A 9,353-nucleotide genomic window follows, 5' to 3' on the forward strand; every position below is an offset into this window, starting at 1 on the left:
ATATCCAAAGAATCATTAAGTCTTACATCAAAAATCTGTACTCCACAAATTGGAAATCTAAATGAAATGAATGATTTTATTGATAGATACCACTTATCAAAGTTAAATCAAAATCAGATAAACAATTTAAATAGACCTATATCACTTAAGGACATAGAAGCAGTCATTAAAAGTTTCCCAACCAAAAACAAAGCATAGAGCCAGGTTGTAGTTCAGAATTCGACCAGACTTTCAAAGAAGAGCTAATACCAATACTCCTCAAACTGCCCCACAAAAGAGAAACAGAAGGAATATTGCCAAACTCATTCTATAGTGCCACAGTCACCCTGATACCTAACCCATACAAACTCAACAGAGAGAGACAGAGAAAGAGAGACAGAGAGAGACAGAGACAGAGAGAGAGAGAATTTCAGATCAATTTTCCTTATGAACATTGATGCAAAAACACTCAATAAGATACAAACCAAATCCAAAACCGCATAAAAAAAACATCATCCAACATGTCAAGTAGGCTTCATTCCAGAGAGGCAGAGATGATTCAACACAGAAAAGTCCATCAATATAATCCACCATATAAACAAACTGAAAGAAAACACACATCATCTCATTACATGCTGAAAAGACCTTTAATAAAATCCAACACCCCTTCATATTAAAAATCTTAGAGAGATCAAGGATGCAAGGTGCATGCCTAAATATGAAAGATTTATCACAAGCCAATAGCAAACATCAAATTAAGTAGAGAAAAACTTAAAGCAATTCTACTAAAACCAGGGACAATACAAGGCTGTCCACTCTCTATGTAATATTAAATATAGTGCTTGAAGTTTTAGAGCAATAAGACATCTAAAAGAGATCAAGGGAATTCAAATTGGAAGGAAAAACATTGAAGTATCACTATTCATTAAAAATAAAAAAATTATAAAGTATCATTTTTCATGATATGATAGTATACTTAAGTGACCCCAAAAATTCTACCATAGAATTCCTATGGCTCAGAACCCCCTTTAGCATTGTGTCTAGATATAAAATGAACTCAAAACATAAACAAACAAAAACAGTAACCCTCCTATATACAAAAGATAAATGGGCTGAGAAAGAAATTATGGAAACAACTTCCTTTATAATAGCCACAAATAATATAAAATATCTTGGGGATGGTAACTCATATGAAGCAAATGAAAGACCTCTTTGACAAAAACTTCAAGTCTTTAAAGAAAGAAATTGAAGAAGACATTAGAAGATGGTCACATTTCCGATGCTCATGGATCAGTGGAATATACATAGTAAAAAAAAAATGACTAGCATACCAAAAGTATTTTACAAATTAAATGCAATTCCCATCAAAATTCCAAAACAATTTACAGGCCTAAAGAGAAAATTGCTCCATGTGGAGAAAAAAGAAAGGATAGCTAAAACAGCCCTGCTCAACCAAAGAACTTCTGGAGGTAAGACCTTCCCTGATTTCAAGCCATGCTACAGATCAATAGTAATAAAAACTGCAAGGTATTGGCAAAAGTACAGACGAGTTGATGAACAGAATCAAATCAACCCACAAATCCACACACATATAGACACTTGCTTTTTTACAAAGAAGCCAAAACCATACAATGGGATATGGAAAGAATCTTCAACAAATGGTGCTGGTCTAACCAGACGTCTACATGTAGAAAAATGCAAATAGATCCATATCTATCACTCTGCACAAGACTCAAGTCCAAGTGGATTACAGAATTCAACAGAAAACTGAACACTCTACACCTAATAGAAGAGAAAGTGGGGAATAGCCTTGAACACATTGGCACAGGAGACAACTTCCTGAACAGAACACCAGCAGCTTAGGCTCTAAGATCAACAATTAATAAATGGGACCTCCTGAAACTGAAAAAGCTTGTATAGGCAAAGGTCACTGTCAAAGGACAAAACAGCAGTCTAGCGAATGGAATAAGATCTTCACCAACCCCACATCCAACAGAGGTCTAATATCCAAGATATATAAAGAATTTGTTTTTTTAAAGGGAAACATCAATAAACCATATCACCCAATTTTAAAAATGGGTACAAATCTAAAGAGAATTCTTGGCATGAGAATCTCTAATGGTTGAGAAGCAATTGAAGTAATGCTTAACATCTTTAGCCATCAGTGAATGCAAATCAAAATAACTCTGAGATTCCACCTTACACCCACAAGAATGGCTAAGGTCAAAAATTCAAGTGACAGCTCCTGCTGGCGAGAATGTGGAGCAAGGAGAGCACTCCTCCATTGCCAGAGGGAGTAAAAACTTGTACAACCACTTTACAAGACAATTTGGCCTTTTCTCAGAAAATTGGGAAAAGTTTTACCTCAAGACCCAGCTATACCACTCCTCAGCTTACCCAAACTACACTCTACCGTAAAGGACTCGACTGTGTTCACGGCAGTCTTATTCCTAATTGCCAGAAACTAGAACTAACAACCTACATGTACCTCAACTGACAAATGAATAAAGAAAATGTGATTTGCTTACCCAATGGAGTATTACTCAGATATTAACATTATGCAATTTTCAGGTAAATGGACGGAACTAGAAAAGATCATGCTGAGTGAGATAACCCAGACCCAAAAATACAAACATGGTATTATTCACTTATAAGTGGATATTAGCCATAAAGTACAGGATAGCCATACTATAATCCACAGACACAAAGAAGCTAAGTACCAAGGAGAACTCAAGGTGGGGACACTTGAATCTCACAGAGAAGGGCAATAGCATAGACCTTCTGGGTAATGGGGAAGAAGAGTCTGGATGGGGAAGTAGTGAGGATAGGAATAGGAGGGCCCAGATGGGGGAAAGCTGGATGGAGAGAATACCGGGAGAGACAACAGGAATTGAGATGGGGGGTCCATCTCTGGGATGAGCTAGAAATAAACCCAGAGCAACAGAAAATCCCAGGAATCTCTGAGAGTGACCCCAACTAAGACTCCTAGCAACGGGGGATATGGAGCCTGAACAGGCCATCTCCTATAAACAGGCAATAGGATTGGGACACCATCACAGGCACAAGGGCATTCCACCCACAGTTTGTCATTCCTACAAGGTGATTCAAGCATAAAGTGTAAGATGGGACAGAAATTGGCCAGTGGATGACCGCTCCAGCTTGAGCCCATGCCATGAGAGCCCACATCTGATAAGTTAATGAAACTCTGCTATACTTTCTGACGGGAGCCTAGCCTAACTGTCATCTGAGAAGTTTCACCCAGAAACTTAGGGAAACAAATGCAGAGACCCACAGCCAGACATTAGGCAGGACTTGGGAAATCCTGTGGTGGGGGATTGGGGAGGGAAGCTAGAAGTAGCCAGAAAGATCAAAAAACTACCTAAAGACTATACATGGACTGACCCTGGACTCTGACCTCATAGGTAGCAATGAATATCCTAGTAAGAGCACCAGTGGAAGGGAAGCCCTTGGTCCTGCTAAGACTGAACCCCCAGTGAACGTGATTGTTGTGGAGAGGGCGGCAATGGGGGGAGGATGGGGAGGGGAACACCCATAAAGAAGGGGAGGGGCAGGGGTTAGGGGGATGTTTGCCCGGAAACTGGGAAAGGGAATAACATTCGAAATGTAAATAAGAAATACTCAAGTTAGTAAAAAAATGATAAGTCATGTTAGGCTAGAATGAAGCAATTACTGTATTTTAAATAAAGTATACTTTTATTATTTTCAAAAAAAAAAAAAAGAACACCACAAGAAAACCCGCAGAATCAACCATCCTGGGCATGCAGGAGCTTGCATAGCCTGAACCACCAACCAGAGAGCATGTATGGAACTTACCTACGTCTTCTACAGGTATGTAACAGCTGTGTAGTTTAATCTTCATGTTGGACTTCTAGCAGTGAGAGCAGAAGCTGTCTCTGACTCTGTTGCCTGCCTTTAGAACCATTTCCCCTCACCAGGCTGTCTCATCTAGCCTCAATTGGAGAAGATGCACCTAATCTTATGGCAACTTGAAATGCCAAGGCTGGGTTGACATCCATGGAAGGACTCGCCTTTTCTAAAGAGAAAGGGAAGAGAAGGGGAAGGGACCAGAAGTAGAGGAGGGAGGGGAAACTATAGAAGATGTTAGTTAGTTAGTTAGTTAGTTAATAATTATATAGATTATCTTCAATTAGGAAAAATGGTAAATGCTATAACTGCTAAAATGTATACAAACTACTGGTATGTTTATTGCTGAGCCATTCAGAGTTTAAAAGGTATGGTAGGTGACAGAAGAAATGGCCTTTTTCTTACAAGCACATCTTGCCCTGGATGCTGCATAAAGAATGACTTTAAAAGGCACAATGCTATGAAACAATAGCATTCAGGGGTGAACCACTACTGCATTCATGCTACTTCTAAGAAGAGATTTGACATAATAGGTTTTTTTTCCTTTTCTCGTTCCTATAGCTTCTATTACACTAACCTTTCCTTTATTCGAGAAAGTCGTTTTAAATAAATTGAGACAAAAACAAAAACTGAACTTTAAACCTGAGAACACAGGCAAGGGATGTGCAAAAGTATTTTCCTGGATCTTGAAGGTGGTAATCATGAGATTCAATCTTTAAGATGTATAGCAATGTGTCAAAGATAAGCACTGTGTGTTAAGTGAGAAGGATACCCAGGTGCCCCAAAAATGGGTTTTATTTTAATGTGCTTGTTACCTGTGGGATCTACAAAGCACAGGATCCTGCATAGAGACCTCCCTTGCCTGCTTTAAGGGTGATACTTTCCCTAAGATAATAGTTGGACATTAAAGAAAGTATTACCTTTCACTTTCTTCCTGCAGATCACACTCTGGAGTGCCATACAATTGAAACCTAAATCTGGATCCTCAGGCTAAACCCGAGAGATCCCCACTACATACACAAACACACACTTCTATGCAAATTCCAAATTCTGTAACCAGCTCCTTTAGATCAAAGTATACTAATCAGTTTTTCTTTTAATTTAATCAAGATTCGCATTATTTAAAGAGGTCGGAAGGTGGCTGTTCTGTTGATCAATGCAGGCCAATTGCGATATTACTTCTAGTGCCACCCCTCTGTCATTTGAATCATCCTAATTACAAATGGGAATCAGAAGCTCTATGTGACTGGCAAAATAAAATGACAACAGAAACATAAAGCTTGAATAAAAGATCCATTAGAAAAAAAATATGCTTTCAATTTGATGATAAATGCCTCACTCATCACTTTTATTGCCAGATTCAAATGATTAACAGACGGTTTTAGCAATTAATTTGCATTCAGCACTTGAGTATCACGCAGTTAACATGCATCCAGTGCATCCTCTGGTACTTTCTCAATCAAATAAATGTGGGTTTAAATAATCTACACTGTTTTTTCTCCCAAAGATCTACCTTAAATTCATCTTTCTTTTCACCTTATGTTTCCACTTCTGTTTTGTCATCTCCTCTCTCTTCTTCACATTTGAAATAATGTTTGAAATGGTCAAAATCAGCTTCTATTACACTAAACTTTCCAGGGCAGGAAATAGTATGATTTAGCTCAAAGGGAAGCTCGAGAACCAGAGGAGCCAGAGGTATAGTTTCTGGAGTGAGAAATTTGCATTCTTTACCATCTTTACTCCTGAAAATAACCTAACCCACATGTATTAATTGTCTATGTCTTTTCATGAGGCATTGAGTTTCAGGAATTTAATGGAGGTCTTTAATGCCATATAACCATTGCTTAAGTAGAATCTCGGGCCATGTCTATTGTGATATAAAATGCATGTGTATACCATAATGGCTTCCCTCACTTCCCTGTGCAGGAAGCAAGGCCAGAATGATTTTGGTCTCAAACATCAATTTATGTTTCAACCTGATAGATCATAACTGGTAAAATATTATGGTTGGCTGCATCTATAGAGGTATTTTTGGAAAATACTTGGATTTGGTCAATAGCTCAAGTAAAGAATATCCTATTGGGAGTGAGCACCATCTCATCCATTTATAGAGCAAAGAGAATAACAAGAATAAAGGCAGAGAGTTCCTCCTCAGTTCTGAAGGGTGCCAGAAATGGCACCACAGGCTCTCTGCTTCTCTAGTTCTCAGGCCTCAGACTTCAGAGATTACCCAATAGCCCCTCTCCCAACCTGTTTCTCAGGCCTCAGACTCCAGAAATTATACCTCTGTCTCCTTTGATTCTTAAGCCTCCCTTTGGACTAAATTAAACTACTTACTCCCCTGGTTCTCCAGTTTACAGACAAAATACAATAGGACTTAGATTGCATGTCTATGGTCATATAAGTCATTTCCCACAATAATCTTATCTATATCTATCATTTGTACATGGCTAATACACTCGTGTTGAACATTTTAAAAGCCACTGGATCTTTTCCTAAAAAGTTACATGTTATAACAAATCACATACTTGGCTACACACAGTTATTTGTGTAATGTTTCATACATTTGTATGAGGAAGGTAGGCATTTGATACAGATATCCGCTAAAGTCATGAAAAATTCATGTGGAGAGAGAGCATCAAAACTCAACGGTGTGCTTATTGGCTACTAAAATGTATTCTGGTTCACACTAGGAACTGGCATTCACTTTCATTCAACACATTTTTTTGAAAATAATTCTTTTAGTTTCATGTGTATGGGTATTTTGTCCACATGTATGTCTGTGTACCACTTTCAGACCTGATGCCCAAGGGAGACCAGAAATCAGATTCTTTGAAACTAGAAATACAAATGGCTTTGAGCTACTAGGTGGATGTTGGGAACAGAACTTGAGCCCTCTCCAAGAGCATCCTGTTTTCCTAACCACTGAGCCATGCCTCCAGCTCCTCGAAACAGTCTTTTAATTTTTTTTAATTTAGTTTGTGCCTGTATTCATGCACACATGTGGAGGTTAGATGACAACATATGGGGAGTGAGTCTCCACTTCTACTCTGTGAGTCCCAGCAATCAAACTCGGGGTAGGGTGTGGCAGTGAATATCTTTACCCACTGAGCAATGAAAACGGGTCCCTCAAAACATTCTTTCCTTTTTTGTTTCTTAATCTTGGTGTTCTGTACACATAGAAAGGCCTCTGATTCCTCAGTCTGTTTTCCCTTTGAGTCCTCAGAATACGAGGAACCAGGTTCTCAGCACTCATCCCACACAACAAGTGCCAGCACAGTCTTCAGCTCTCAGTCATGTGAAAGAGCTGCCCTTGTCCAACCAACTGCAGTCACCCTCTAGGAGAAAGATTGAGTCAAGAACCTCCTGTGATGCCACTAAGCTTTAGCTGTGGTTGCCTGGGTTCCCTACATAAAATGTTTTAGTACATGCATTCTCCTTCCTTCAGTAGTCTCTAGATTACAAGTCATACTTAACATAATAGAGTGCCCTGTTAGCAGTTCTGCTGTTTAAGGAAATACAATTACAAGTCAGTATGAATGTAGTTTTTAAAGTAGAATCTGCAGTTCATTGTGCCCACAAGTTAGATACAGAGACTGTACATAGCCAACTGTGTGTACCTTGTCTGACTAGCACAAAGATAAAGGCCCAGCATCCTTCATCCCGAGGCAGGTAATTCATAAGGCCATCTCAACGTCTGACCTCCCGCAGAGCCTACAGAGACCTTCACTAACTGTACTTCATAGTCAAGTTCTCTTTCTATAGGCTTATTTCTTTCTGTTCCCTTCCAGTAATGACCCACTGGGCATTCTTTAATGGCCTAGCCTGCTGGCATCTGGTATACCAGATGGGAAGATCCTCTAATGAGAATCTCACTGACTAAAGAGAGAAGAAGTTTAAAGACAGTGATGGCAAGAGCCCCTTGATGAAGATTTCACTAGACCTCTTTCTAATAAAGCTCACAAGATGCCCTGCACAAATGCACAGAGTTTGTAATTAGGCGTTGTTTGTAATTGCTCACTCTTATATGTGAATTATCAACAACAATCACCAAACATATGCAACAGAAAAATGAAAGACAAAGGCTGACGTTTATAAAAATTAACACTCTAACATGGAAATTACCCATGCCAGAAGTTAAACCAGAACAAAAATACAATCATTATGTTTAGAAAGATAAAAAAGGCACTAATCCATTTAAATAATATTTTTAAAAAGTGGGGAAGGCATAATGGTGCACGCCTTTAATTCCAGAGCTTGGGAAGGGAAGCAGAGGGAGGAGGATCTCTATGAGTTTGTAGCCAGCCTGCCTGCTATAGCAAGTCTAAAACAGACAGGACCACATACAGAAACCTTGTCTCCAATATGTGAACACACACACACACACACACACACACACACACACACACACACACACATTATATATAATGTAAATAAGTTTGCTAAAAAAATATACATGTATAATAAAAATGAAAATAAAGAAAAGGCTAGAACAATGACTCAGTGAGTAAAAGTACTGGCTTCCTTTTTAGGGGACCCAGGTTCAATCCCAGCACCCACATGATAGCTCACAGCTGTCTGTAAGTCCAGACCAAGAGATCATGACTTCTTCTAGCTTTTCCAGGCACTACACATAACATTGTGCACAGACATACATGGAGGAAAAACACCTATACAGACTAAATAATAAAGTATTTTTAAATCAAAGTAAAATAGAATAAACATAGCAATTAGAAAATTTGAAAGATAGTAATAGTAATAAAAATAAGTACAGAATTAGAACACAAAGCTGAGAATCTAACCCGAAGGGCAGGTAAGAAAGAGAAAAGACTTTGATTTAGTATACACACAACTGCAGTTGGTTGGACAAGGGCACCTCTTTAACACGTCTGAAGCTCTAGAGTGAGAGAGCAATATGCATGAGGGACACTCTAGAAATAGAGAATATTTCAAAGAAAGGAAGTTTTTATATTTTTAAGGAGTCATTAAAATGATGGTTAAAAATAGACCAATACCAAATAAATCAACAAAAAGTTTCAGAGCTCTGAGAATAAAGAATCACTGAAGATTCTACACAAGTTTCTTCTGTGAATAAAATAGTATGCTAGAGAGTTTTATGTCATTATACATAGCTGGCCAGCTAGAGGCAACTTAGAGGAGGAAGGGAGGCAATACACAGAGTGTGAATCAGAAAAGAGATTTATAACAGAAAGTAAAAGATATATAAATTCCCATGTTATAAGAAGCCTCAGAAATTATTTTCTGGCAGGAGACCCAGGGATGTTCACAGTATGATATGTGCCAAGACCAAGGCCTGAGTTTCAACTAGTTCAAGTGCCAAAACTATTTTATCATGGAGGAAGATTCAGAGGATCAAATCATTGACTCCAAAGGCTAGAAAGCATATAGTTCTAAACTGAAGACAGGAAGTTAGTGTGCCTCAGTTTCCAGAAAAGACAAATTGCATTCTTAATTTGTTCTCTCTGAGT

This window comes from Rattus rattus, chromosome 2, assembly GCF_011064425.1.
Source record: "Rattus rattus isolate New Zealand chromosome 2, Rrattus_CSIRO_v1, whole genome shotgun sequence".
NCBI lineage: Eukaryota > Metazoa > Chordata > Mammalia > Rodentia > Muridae > Rattus > Rattus rattus.